Source organism: Mytilus edulis, chromosome 5, assembly GCF_963676685.1.
Source record: "Mytilus edulis chromosome 5, xbMytEdul2.2, whole genome shotgun sequence".
Lineage (NCBI taxonomy): Eukaryota > Metazoa > Mollusca > Bivalvia > Mytilida > Mytilidae > Mytilus > Mytilus edulis.
The window spans coordinates 9,199,543-9,214,043 of record NC_092348.1 but is presented as its reverse complement, the minus strand read 5'-3'; the positions used below and the strand labels follow the sequence as shown (position 1 = coordinate 9,214,043).

The window sequence follows — 14,501 nt, the reverse complement described above, 5'->3', positions numbered from 1 at the left end:
CCGCGTCCGTCTGTCCGTCGTAAACATGGTACAGCATATTATCCAATATCATAAGACGACGGGCGTATCATGCGCTCGTAGCGCAACTGTTTATTTTGTGTTTTTTTTATATGTTTTATCAATATATTAGAGAAATGACGGAATGACAGCAAATACAATGCAATTTCCAATATAATCAATACTTCCGATTGGCAAAACTCTTTAAAAGAATAGTTGATATGCACTGATTTTCGAGCGTGTCCATACGATATCAGTTTTATAGAAAGTTAACAAGAATTGTACACTTGAAAATTTTAATTAACCAGAAGGACCGGAAGGACAGACAAAGGAATGGACGTGCGATATTTTATGTACGCGCTATATGGTGAAAAAATATATAGTTATTGACCAACACTATGAGAGAAGGATTTTAATCGCAACTAATCCAATCGTATTTGCCAAATAAAAAAATAAAGTTATAGTTTCATTGTTTGGACAAAAGCATTCTTTAGCAAATTGAAGACTTCTCCTTAATAAGGTTTTGCTTTTGATTTCTGACCACATAAAACAGAAGATGTGGAATAATTGCCAATGAGACAACTCTCAACAATAGACAAACATGACACAGAAATTAATAACTATAGGTCACCGTACAGTCTTCAACAATGAGCAAATCCCATTTCGCATAGTCAGCTATAAAAGATCACAAAATGACAATGTAAAACAATTCAAACGAGAAAAGTAACGGCTTAATTTATGTGCTGCAATTAATGTACAAAAAAAAGAAGTTCCGTTTGCAGTATAATGCTGAGTTCACACGTAATTCGAATTCGATTCGCATTATCTAATTCGAATTAGTTTAATTCGCATTCAAAATGTTTTACGTACTAACGTTAATTCTAATTCGAATTGCAATGCGCGTTAAATTTGATTTACTGTCCAAACGACGTTAACTTTTAATTCGTATCAACAAAACCGGACTTATCAGTGATTAAAACGTGATGAAAAGGATTTTAAGGAATAAGTGTAATGAAACAGCAGCCCACCAAACAAAACAAAATGAATCTAGAGGTCAACAAAGGGTATGAAATAATATACGAGTGTGTACAGTACCTGTATGTGAAGTTCTAAATTGCCGAGTCTTTAATTTTAAAAGCCGTAAAAATTAGCAACAGTCCGTAATAGCTTTTCTTGAGATGTTTCTCACTTAGACCACAAACAGAGAGAGGGATTTGTTATTCACATGATTTTATTTCCGGAAACAATATTACCAATTTATAAATAGTAATTTACACATGTTACAAGCACGGTTATACGTCTGAAAAATGTATCCGGTCATTTGCAGAGATAACGTCGAAATTGTCTGCCAGCGACGTCGTGCACTTTAGCGCTAACGATGAGGTTACAAAGGGGGGACGCAATTTTTAGGATAAATCGCGTTTATCATGGAATCAAGCACGGTGACCTATATTTTTTATTTGGGATTTGGAGAAAGCATGACAAAATGCAATTTATGCAGAAAAATTATAAAAATGACATTTTCAGAAACAGTTTATTTCTATTTTTTTAAGTTTAAAAAAATACCACTTTGAGCATCTGGTCCGCAATGACAATCAAGGCTTGAATAATTATATAGTTATTCATGTAGTGATTTATTTTTTTCCTTTTTGTCACTTATCACAGCTTCAGATTGAACCCGATCTTAATAATTTACGACGAAAAATATCTGCTCCAAAATTTTTTTAACATTGCCTAATTTTTTTACAAAATTGCACAAATCCCCAATTTTCAGCCTCAATTTTCTCGAAAACAAGCACGGTGACCTATGTTTTATTTTGTGTTTTATTTTATAACTCGCCAAGGCCTACAACATATTACAAATTTATAAAAATGACATTTAATCGAGAAACTGTATCGGATGTCAATGATGAAGCTATGAAAAAACCACGAGAGAAAATGTTTTCGTCAAAACTTCGATGGCTAATATCTCGAAAACAAGGACATTGATTTATATATTGGTTCCTTTATTTATCCCCCATCAATATATAATAGTGTTATAAAAAGCTTGTGATTTTCGAAGCGAACTTCCTGAACAGAAGAAGAATACATTCAGTAATACAAATCCAATCAAAACACCAGTAATTACCAAAGGTCCCCCGGAATGGAAAGCTTGAGAACAACATCTACTATAAACACAATATTAATGAATGTGAATTCTGGTTGTTGCAATATCCCCTTAGAATCACTATGTGTTTAATAGAAATTGTACTTTTTGTCCAATATGACAAACAACAAAGGCAACAACCGAAAACCGCAACTTACTTTTTAAGACCTCAATATGTAGATTATAGGATTGAAACAACATTTGAACGTGTAAAAACTATGATATTTATTTGTACAATCGTATGAATTTAATCATCATTATAATCAATCTTTATTTTTACTTTACTTGTCATGGATGGCTGCAATCATTATAGTTTATGCTATTGTAGGAAGAACAGTTTTACTGCCGCGGCCCTAGCAAAACAAAATGAAGTTCGCATTGTTGATGATGGTATTTCTTGTCATAGCCACAGGTATTAACTAATGAGTTTTTACAACAAACAATTATATCCTTTTTATTTACAAAACCAGGAGTATCTATGACGTGGAATTAGGTTAACAAACATCGACTTTAGCATATGCTTAAATAATTTTAGCATATGCTATATCATAATTCAGCATAAGCTAAATTCGTTTTAGCATAAGCTAAATTTATTCAAACATAAGCTAAAATCATTTTAGCATAAGCTAAGTTCATTACATAATTGTCTAAATGAATTAAGTATATGCTAAAATAAACTTTAATATTAATATTTATGACCTTGATTCCGCGACAACATTTATGTTTAGGCTAAACAATTCAGCATATGCTAAATTAAATTTAGCTTATGCAAAACTTAATTCAGCTTATGCTAAAATGAATTCAGCTTATGCTAAAATGAATTCAGCTTATGCTAAAATAAATTCAGCTTATGCTAAAATGAATTTAGCTTATGCTAAAATCATTTTAGCATATTCTGAAATATAATATAGCATATGCTAAAATGATTTACAAATAAAAAATGTATGCATATAATAAATTCGATGTTTATGACCCTAATTCTGCTTCATACGAACCTGGATAATAATCATGAAGTATGATCTAGACGAAAAGTTTAACAATCCATTAAAAGCCGTTTAGTTCAATCATCATGGCCTAGTAATAACCCATCTATCCAATCCTTGTTGATTGTTCATTGAGTGAGTTGTAACATTAGTTTTAAGATAGTTGAATTGCTTAACGAATTAAACATTTCCAAAAACATAGAGTTGTTATATTTCTCTTGCAATAGACACACCATAGCCTAATCGATTGTTGGAACTCTTTTGTCATAGGCCACCTAAATTGACCCTTACTCCGAGATAGTAAAGACCAATGTCTGCAATAAATATGATTATTGAATTCTTCGAAAGACCAGAAATATTTATCGTTTATAAGGACAATAGAATAAAGAAGATAACAAATATACAAACTTTAAGTGAAATATGAAAGAAAAAGGACAAACAAAAGACTGCCAAAACCATTTATTGACGTTGGTTCCTTAACATTTAGCAACTTACTAGAACATCACACACATTTATGTTTAGCTATACCTTTCAAATACAAAAGGACAGACTTTTTGTTGAATAGTACACATGGCTACAAGAATAGCAGTAGTACTAACATAGACGTTGATAAAACATAACACATGTTCGTAATGCACAACATAAGTTTTAAGTCATTTTATTTTAATATCCTTGTAGATACAAATGTATGTTTAACTCTTACAAAATGACTTTAATTCAGGAATTGTTATTTTGTTTTATCTAAGAGTAATAACACAAAACTAAATCACTAAAATTATGATACTTGTACAATTTTTTATTGATAAATGCAGAAAACAGAACTAACATTTAACGCATTTTAACTATCCTTAAGTTGTAAAAACTGTCATACATGTAGTTCATGACTACCGCGATTGAATGAATTCTCTAATACTAACTATCCCCCAAAATAAGACTCAGTATAAAACTTCATTAAACGTAAACATGATATTTTAATGATAGGTTTTGATTTGTTTTGACGTGTTAAAATCAAATGTAGAAATACGGAATATAAGAAAAGCATGTTCACCAGCTTTTAAAATTCATTTATAAGAAAGTTATTTGATATATCCGTTTTATTGTATAGCAGAACTGTCATTTCTAAAACATACCTACATGTATTATAGTTTCTATCAATTTTATTCTATTAAAACATATTGCATTTATGTAAATCACTAACAACAAATCAAAAAAACCCATTTCAAACTCACCAATAGATTAAATTGCAAAAAGACAGAATGGTCAAAATATATATCAGATTTTTCTTACGGATGAACGAATTTCAATAAAACGAACAGACTATATCTTAATGTATTCGTCTGTTGGAAAATCTATTATTCGTTGGAAATTTGCTCATCTACCCTCAGTCGATAAAAACTGCATATAAATTATAAATGAGGTACATCGAAAAAAAGGTTGTACCTGAAACATTTCCATTATTAACATTTGTGACAATTCGTTTCAAATGTATACCATTAATGATTTGACTTAATTGTTCGTACAACTAAAAAAAATGTTAATCTTTAAATAACGTAAATAACAAATCAAATAGTCAAATGTTGTATATTTTGCATGAAAAGTTACAATCTGAGTTCGTAAAAAAATACATTTTGTTTTTACGCATTACATGCTTCAAAAATGCATTGCAGTTATATCTTTTGACAAATAAACACAGCTTTCAGGTTGTCTAATATATTCCCATCTTACTTGAACCTTTTTTTTTGGGACTGATATGATTTTAACAATCTTTTCAGTGATCAAAATCAAAATCTTCGGTACATATAATTGTGATTTTACTTGTGTAAACAATAGATATAACTTTTTAATTAAATAGAAATGTTTAGCTATATACTGGAAAGGAAAAGTCTTTTATGTGTTTTAGAAGAAATTTAACGGTTATCCTTTCAACTTTTAGATGGTGTTCTTTCCCAAAGAGTATGTGGTTGTAATCCAACAATAATAGATCCAGTTTGTTCAACGTATGGTGTGACTTTCCAAAATATATGTTTCTTAAGATGCAGGTAACATGTTGTACAACGTAGTTATCATAGGTACCAGGCTTATAATTTAATACGTCAGACGCGCGTATCGTCTACATAAGACTCATCAGTGACGCTCAGATCAAAACAGTAAAAAAGCCATACCAATACAAAGTTGAAGAGCATTGGGAAAATAATGCCAAATCCGGCTAATGTAATCTACTCCTGGGATAGATCCTTAAATTTTTGAACCAAAACGAACAATTCATCTGTAATATTTTGAAACAAATCTCATATATAAATAAATTGAAATCACTATTCAGTTGAAATTGTCTCCCTTGAACTGGTCTCACAGGCTTAACAAATTTGCAAAATAATATGCTGATCTAGAACATTTAAAAACTAGCGGATGATTATCAAACAATAAATTGGACATAAAAACTGTTCTAGATTCTTTTTGTTAATTTCCAAGTATTGGTTTATAACAGTTAAAACTGTATTGAGCCTGAAGTGCTTCAATACAGTTTTCCATTAATGCGAGTTGCCAAATATTGGTAAAGGATCAAAAGTATAGCCAAATACAGAGGATGAATTAGAGCGTTTTTTTAGTAATACATTCTATAATTCAATGATTTCAATAGTTTAACATTTCTTTATTCAATATACGTATTTTCTTGCAAACATCGAAGCATTTTACTACCAAGATTGTGATACCCTCTGGGGACTTCCAATTAAACAGCAGAGGTATACCGACCCAGTTATAACAAAGGCAAATCACGGGATTATGTTTACCGCACTTGAAGCACTTACTGTAAACCAACTTATTTTCGCGAGCGATTTATTTTCGCGACTTTCGCGAGTAGAAAAATAACGCGACTATAAATCGTCCGCGAATATGTCAATCTTTGATCTTTCCTTAATAAACTTTATCAAGTAAATGAGATAATCGTGAAATTAAATAGCCGCGAAGTGGTCAAGAAAGGGTAAAACGCGAAATAAAGTATCCGCGAAAATAAGTTGGTTTACAGTATAATGGCTATTGAGTTATACTCGGAGCAACAAAAAAACGTTGGAAAGCTGATATGACCGTATTTAATAAAAAGTACAACAATAAACATATAACGTTCGGTTCTTATACTACATGTTTTAACGTTCAAATATTTAACACATAAAGAGTCCTTTAAATAGAGTAATGCATTGTACAATTTATGTAGATATCTGAACTAATTCAAGTATTTTTAAATATTTCTTCTCCAAAACCTGTCCACAGAATTCTTGAAATCAATCGATTCCATTTTACAAATAAATGTTGGTAAGGAGCAAATAGTTGAATTTTCCGGACACTGTAAATAAAGCGATGAAAAGGCAATCATAAACACCAGGTAGTGAATGTTGTGTCCAAAGAATTTTTTTTTTTTTTGACATTGTTTAACATATTACATATTCACTTACTAGCAAATTGATATTACAGTAAAAACGAAATAGATGACACTTATAAAAACTTATCAAAGCTATGTTGTATCAATAAAATAGATATGTTAGTGGCAATCAGAATTGTCAATGTTATACAATTCCATAATACTTGCAGGTATATTAATATATTTTATATTACATCTGTGATGTGACGAATATTATTATTAACAGGTTATTGAGGGTTGATTATTTAAAGGAAAATTTGTATTTTTGGTTTCTTATTATTTGTGGGGTGCCAACTTTGGTTGATTTCGTAAGAATAGGTCAACCTCCATTTTTTTTGTGTTCAATGATATAATATTCCCCTTAAGGTCTGTATGTAATGTTTTGCAAAACACGAAATAACTATCTTGCTGAGTCAACAGATTGTATACAAAATCAACGGATAATATTGAAGCTTTTTTTAAATAACATAGACAAGATTTGAATGATTTTCATAGCAATAGCCAATGGCATATGTCGAATAGTTATCAAAGGTACCAGGATTATAATTTAGTACGCCAAACGCGCGTTTCGTCTACATAAGACTGATCAGTGACGCTCATATCAAAATATTTATAAAGCCAAACAAGTACAAAGTTGAAGAGCATTAAGGATCCAAAATTCTAAAAGGTTGTGCTGTTTGTAAACAGGAAATTTATAAAAATTACCACAATATTGATATTAATGTCAAGTGATACGTCATGAATTCTTTTTTTACAGTATTCCTGTAATGCAATATTTGGGTTGCTTTGGTCCTTGTCCATGTCGATTTTAACATTTATGAGACAAAGGTAAGTAGGAATGTAACATAATTAAGTCTTCGAATTAAGTATACATAAAATTGAGAACAGAAACGGAGAATGTGTCAACCAACGAGCAGACAACAGCCCAAAGCCACCAAATGGTCTTCAAAACAGAGAAAATATCGTATCCGGATCTCGAGGCGGGCTTCAGCTGCCCACTTAACAAAAATATACACTAGCTAGGTACAAAAGACGTCACAGTAAAATAAAAAAAATATAGAGATGAGCCAAAGTATATATTAGTACTTGGTCTTGGACTGCAGGAGGGGAATCAGATGCAATGGCTGGTGTAGAATACAGATTGTTTAATAAAAATATCAAGATCTGTGTTTGTCGTTAACAACTTTGGATTGTTATTCTATCTGACAAGTTAATAACATTGCAGATTTGTAAAAAAGAATTTCTTTTGAAGTATGGTCGATGGAAAGGTGACACATCAAAAGACTTTTATGTTAAAGACTCTTTGAAGGATCGACTTTCTGTAACCAGTAGTATTGGAATTTAGTTCCTACTTTTTACACTTTCCTTATTTCTTTCGAAGCTTTGCTGCGCACAGTCAGACGATTTGATCCCATACAATGGTGTTCAGTTTATATTGTAAATAATATATGTAAGCTTTAACTTTTCAGGTCTCGATTGTTATTGTCTTAAATTAGAACACAAAATATATGTTTGAAAGATACGTACACCGGTATGCAAACATAAACACGTGTATTTGTTCAAATTATACACGTGTAAAAAGTATATAAATGCTTAAATGTTTTTCATTGATCAAGTAAGAACTGACCATAATATTTAAATAAGGTCTTCAAATATGTTGTGCTATCCTATTGACAGTTGTGTGAATATAAGATATTGTCATTCGAGGTTCGCTTTTGGTTCAGTAAAGGTTTTCACCCTCCCACCCGAATACATGGGTTTTTGATTAATGTGAATAGTAATTTGTGTAAGAACAGAATATTTAATTTGATTCATTTGTATTTGCATACATAATGAAAATTGTTTTTATTTTTGTAGATTGGCTTTTGTGCTTGTTACCTGCAGCGACCTAGGCAGACAGTAACAGTTGAAGTTTATATTGTATTTGTCTTTTTAAAAATAAAACCGTTGCTGCACACTGTCAGGCGATCTGATCCAATACAAAAGTGTTGAGATTATATTGTAAATAATTTATGTTCACTTGTTGTTATGAATTAGAAAATGATACTCTGTGTCCCTCTCCAATTTTCTAGTATTTGTCCAAGATACTTTAAAAACTGCTCCTTGTTTTAATACTAGATACATGTATACCGTCTAATATTGTAGATGTTGTCTTTTATAAGTGTAAATATTCAATTAGGTACACTAGAAATCTAGAAACCTGAAAAAGAGAAAAACCCAAGAAGAAGAAAAAAAAACAAGTTTACTGAAATATGCAGGACGGCAAAAAACATATGCCATTAATGTTATATCGGTATATTTGACAATATAAATAAAACATATTAAATAATTTGCTATACACCCAAACTAACACCAACCAGTGAAACCAAAACATGACTGGAAAATTCAACCCATCGATTATATTATTTGTAGACTGAAATTCAACTATAATATTTTAAGAATAAAAGATAAACCAAGTCTTACTGGTAACCGAGTCTTACACTTCATAGATTCTATTCCTAGAAAGGGTGTAAATTGAATTTGTGGAAGAAATCTATTCTTGGAATAACAATGTATTTTAACCACAGGGTGTACCTAGCAGGGTTTCTTGAAACGCCTGCTTCTACATCTAGAAATCATATTGCATTTTTATTTTTAAAATTATACGAACAGAAAAGATAGCTAATAGTGTTCGCTACTAGTTGTCACACGACAAAACAAAACCCCACATATTACAGAACATTCAAGTAGCTAAACAAAAATAAGCATCTATTTGGAACTCAAATGAAGACAAATGATTGCAATCAGGAGCGGATCCAGCCATTCCATTTAAAAGACTTGATTGTCAAAAAGAAGGGTTCCAACCCCGAACTTTCATTTGGACGGACTGAAAAAGGTGGTTCCTACATATGCAATCTGCATTATTGTATGTTAATGGTGTCGGGTCGTTGGGTTTCTAAACCAGACACACCTATCCCTCTGTATGTTTGAATTTGAATATTTGTTTAATGTTTATAAAAGGGGATGGCTATTTACTTGTTAAATACATTCATGATTACCTTCATTAAACCTACTAATGTTTAAACATTTTGTTCATTCAAAATTAATTATAAACCAATAAAGGGTTTTGTATCGTGTGTAAGTTAGTTATACAAGTCGGGTTACTGCGCGTCTGGATAAGAACCCCATGCGACATCCGGCCATCGTTTTTTTTTTTTATTAAGACACACTTGTCACTCATGTGTTAATTAACTATTACAGAAAAAAGATATTTTATACTGCAGGCAGAAGTGCACTCGTCTATATAATTATGAGGTGCCGTATGTAGTTGAATGTTTTTTTGTGTAAAATTTTGATATTGCATCCACTCTATGAAGTTGTCGTTACATTTTATTAAGGGAGTTTTGATCTACAAATCCTGAAATAAGATATTTAGCTTCATAGGAAATTGGAAAAAAATATGCAGTGTTTTAATTGCGAAAGGCCTTTGCACTGATGATTAAAAAAAAAAAAGGCAACAGTAGTATACTGCTGTTCAAAATTCATAAATCTATTGAGAAAAAAAACATAATCCGGATTACAAACTAAAACTGAGGGAAACACATCATATATAAAAGGAGAACTACGACACAACAGAAACACAACACGAAAATGTAACATACACAAAAAACGAACTATAAGATAACAATGGCAATTTTTTCTGACTTGGTACAGGACATTTTCAGAAAATATGGTGGGTTGAGCATGTTGTTGTGGATAGCCAAACCTCCCGCTTTTATGGCAATATTAAATATAACAGTAAAATGAATACATTACATGACAGGACTACAATACAAATAAATGGGAGAACATAAAAGACAGAGAAACACACGCATAATAGCTATCAAAAGGTACCAGGTTTATAATTTCATACACCAGACACGCGTTTCGTCCACACAGGACCAACCAATGACGCTCAGATCAAAAAAGTTCGAAAGCAAAAACAAGTACAAAGTTAAAGAGCATTGAGGACCCAAAATTCCAAAAGGTTTTTCCCTATATAATCCATACAAAATGTGTAATTTTGTCACAATCATTTTTATCATATGTTTGAAAATATACCAATAGAAACTACGTTTTGGAAAAGTATGAACAAATTCTATCATTTTTATTTTAGACTCCCATACCACCTTTAGATAAAAAAAAGTTATTTCATATAGAATTTCTTCTTAACCAGAATATTTTTGTTTTTGATATTGTTTGGTAAAATTTTCTAAGAATATATTTTTTTCCCTAAAAGGCTTGATTTTACAGGTTAATAGAATTACAGGTGATCCGATTATATAAGCTTGTCCCAAGCCAGGAGCCTCTGGCCTTTGTTAGTCTTGTATTATTTTAATTTTAGTTTCTTGTGTACAATTTGGACATTAGTATGGCGTTCATTATCACTGGACTAGTATATATTTGTGTAGGGGCCAGCTGAAGGACGCCTCCGGGTTCGAGAATTTCTCGATACATTGAAGACCTGTTGGTGACCCTCTGCTGTCGTTTTTTATTTGGTCGGGTTGTTGTCTCTTTGACACATTCCCCATTTCCATTCTCAATTTTATTTACCTATTATACTGCTAATAGCCTTGAGTTTTTTGAAAACGGTTCAAAACAATTAACTAATTCCTGACTGTTCAACAGCAAGATAAAAAATATTCAACATTCAGGAACAAAAAAACTATTTTTAAAGATCTTAATTATTATGGTTGCTGTTTCACTTTTTTCTGTTTATTCGGATATTCACTTTTGACATAAAATCAAGGATAAGATCGAAGAAAAGACATATTTTTTTCATTTATTTGTTTTTTTTTATACTGAAATCTATAAACCTTTTTTTTCATATCATATTTTATGAAATCACTTTTGAAAATAGTACTTTACATGGTCATATTAATAAAAACTTAACATCTTAAAGAAAAGAGTAAACAAAAAGATGACCGAAAAAAGTTATGGGTGCGTCTAAACACTGCTGAAGCTTCTTTGGTGCACTCAGCACTTATAATATGCCAATAAAGACAATAAGGGGTATTATTACATGTAAACAAATTTCTTGGTATGGTAGAGATATATACGAAATACAAAATACGAAATATTTTATTAAAGAAAGCTCAATTATGAACATAATCATTAATAGCAAAGATACAACAAAGAATAACATTTAAACAATCTTAACTAAAATTAATGCTACACAAGTATCAAAGTATATGTGTTCCAAGGGGAGTAACTCTAGTGTAATAATATAAGTAATTGTTTTTTACATTATAAGCAGCAATAAAAAAATTTCGCACTTTTATTCCAAGTAAAAAACACTTGTTTATGTACTTAGCTATACTTTTGCATACATCAGTGTCTTCATTACTTAACAACCACATACACTGAGATTTAATAGTTGTGCAATTAGTAATGTTTTTATTTAAACAGGTGTAAATTAACTCCTTTCATAAATGAGAAAAATTTTGACAATTTAATAAAAAATCTGGCTCATCTTCAACCACATTTAATGCATAAATTCCAATGTGTCGAAAAAGATTTGAAGATAAATGAATTATAAATGAACAATAAGTCTCATTTGACTAATAAAAAAATATATTCAAATTGGTTGTCGGTCTAAGTCAAAATAATGTATGCAAATAGATCGATCGGGAATTCAGTCAGTGGTAAAAATGAATGTGAAACTACGTTTAAAATTTTTCCTGAACTAAAATATTGATATAAATGCATCTTTCTGAAGCTTAAGTAGGTGCAATGCAGAATATCAAAACATGTGTCTAGCACCATGTGAGTTAAAATTAGTAAATAAACACCAATAACATGCCATATGAGGCAATTGACCAGTCTATGTTTAAGATATAAGAAAGTTTGAGTTAACTAAACAAAACGGTCCATAATTTCTCCACACCGACTTGTCCCATCTTCATCACCAGATCATGTTGCAGATCAGAATCTAATTAAGTTCGCCCTATATCAAACGCTTAGGTATGTTGATTTCGATGCTTTAATATAATTTTTATGCATACTATCTAATTCAAAAAACAAAAAACGCATATTATCTAATATTAAAAATTCTTCAAACAATATTGATAAATCCGACTGAATATTTTAAGAATATTAGTTAATGATTTTTCAATATAAATAAATTGTCTTATTAAATGACCACAAACCCACTTACAACAGCCTTATGTTATCATTTATCATAGTCCTAAACACACATGAAATATTCACAACTGAAAGTTAAGCAACCAACAATCTTTAATTTATCGCTATAGCATGTCAAACATGAGAAAGTAACATTACTTATTTTGAATATCATAAACGGAAATTCAATTGACAAAAAACAAAAACAAATATTCAGAACTAAACCATTAATTAATTCAAAAACATCGACTCACAATACCGCAACACGGGAGGCTTTCGTATACAATCAATATACTGTTAAACTGATGTAAGAAGACGTGATGCCGATTTATATCAGGGGATCATGTACAAAGGATAACAGATTGGTTCCTTATATATTTATGCATAGACCCCTGTTACCTCTTCAACTGTTATAACATGGAGACTTTGTATATTATCAAATAAGTGCTAAAACATAAACGACAGTTTACTCGGATCACCGATAACGACTATCTCTGTTAGATTTCTTGTAAATTTATAAATAAAACAAAACGACTTGTCATTACATATACGAATAATTATACAAATGTGCTGATCTACTTTGTCAGTTTCTTTAGTGTGTAGAAGACTAGCTGCAACGTACACATATAACCACGTGTAGTAAATTAGAGAAGAATCTGTTATGAAACCTACACACACTTTTCTATAATTTTAGATACGAAAGATCGGCCTCTGATAAGGGTTTACCTTGGAATATTCCAGAAAGAACCCGACATATTGCAAATTAAATTCTAAAGAAGAAAGCAATTATTATTAAAAGAACATTAGTAGTGTCAGTTTAGAAATATTGATACCATACCATGAATAAGTGGGTTGATTGTCATTCTATAAAATATATCAGTTATCTATTTGTTTGATAACACAATACTGATGATTCAAGATAAGAACCCGACCACAACTCAGCATAGAAACTGAATACTGAACAGCAAATGCCGTTAAAGAGCCGAAGTTGATCTCATGTTCTCTTGGAAGTTGAGCCGAATCTGCGGACAGCGGTATATTACTGGTGCCTTTATTTATACGGCACATGTTATGTTTCTCATGTTAATACAAATTTGATAAAAATAATCTTGATAAGAGCCTGATCTACTATGGAAATATTTGAGGTACATTGCTACTTTGCATAGTAACCGATTTGCCTTATCATGACAGAAACAATTACAGTATGATTATATATGTCCTTTAAATAAAAATGTCAATATGCCAATTCATATGTCGAATGAATAATTTGGTCGCATATAGGTGAATTGTACTTGTATTTAGGCTTCTCTCCGATTGCATATGAATATTGTCTACTTTGAAAGCTTTTTGCCTTTTCAGTTTGAAAATCGTAAGCGTAAACGTAGTATAATTGCTTTAAAAGATCATAGAAAAGGACGGAGATTGGTAAAAACGTAAGATTCAAAACAGAAATACACATTCATGATCTGTCCGCATATAGGGAACACATTGGAGGTTGAATTTTAAAGTAAAATAACTTTTAGCTTTCCTGCTTTCTTAAGTTTTCGGACAAATTCTTTTAAAAAATAAAGTCAACAGTAGTATACCGCTGTTCAAACTCATAAATCCATGGACAAAAAACAAAATCGGGGGTAACAAACTAAAACTGAGGGAAACGCATAAATATAAGAGGAGAACAACGACACAACACTACAATGTAACACAAACAGAAACGGTCCAAGCATCAGACAAAACCCCACGAGAATAACAAATATAACATCAAAACCAAATACAAAAATTTGGGATAGACAAGTACCGTGACACGTCTTATCGCAATGTC

General features: G+C 31.0%; 1 protein-coding gene across 3 annotated transcripts in view; it reads left to right on the top strand.

The window, feature by feature from the left end:
* The window catches only part of LOC139522909 (uncharacterized), a 30,756-nt gene that overhangs the window by 2,216 nt on the left and 14,039 nt on the right, over positions 1-14,501 (top strand). The window contains exons 2-5 of one of the 3 annotated variants that reach the window (XR_011664518.1): positions 2,472-2,555; positions 5,060-5,165; positions 7,299-7,369; positions 8,399-8,554. The exons of the other annotated variants lie outside the window; for them this stretch is intronic. The gene's annotated coding sequence lies outside the window, so the exon portion shown is untranslated. Of the gene's footprint in view, positions 1-2,471; positions 2,556-5,059; positions 5,166-7,298; positions 7,370-8,398; positions 8,555-14,501 lie in introns of those variants that run through there. 3 annotated transcript variants of the gene reach the window in all.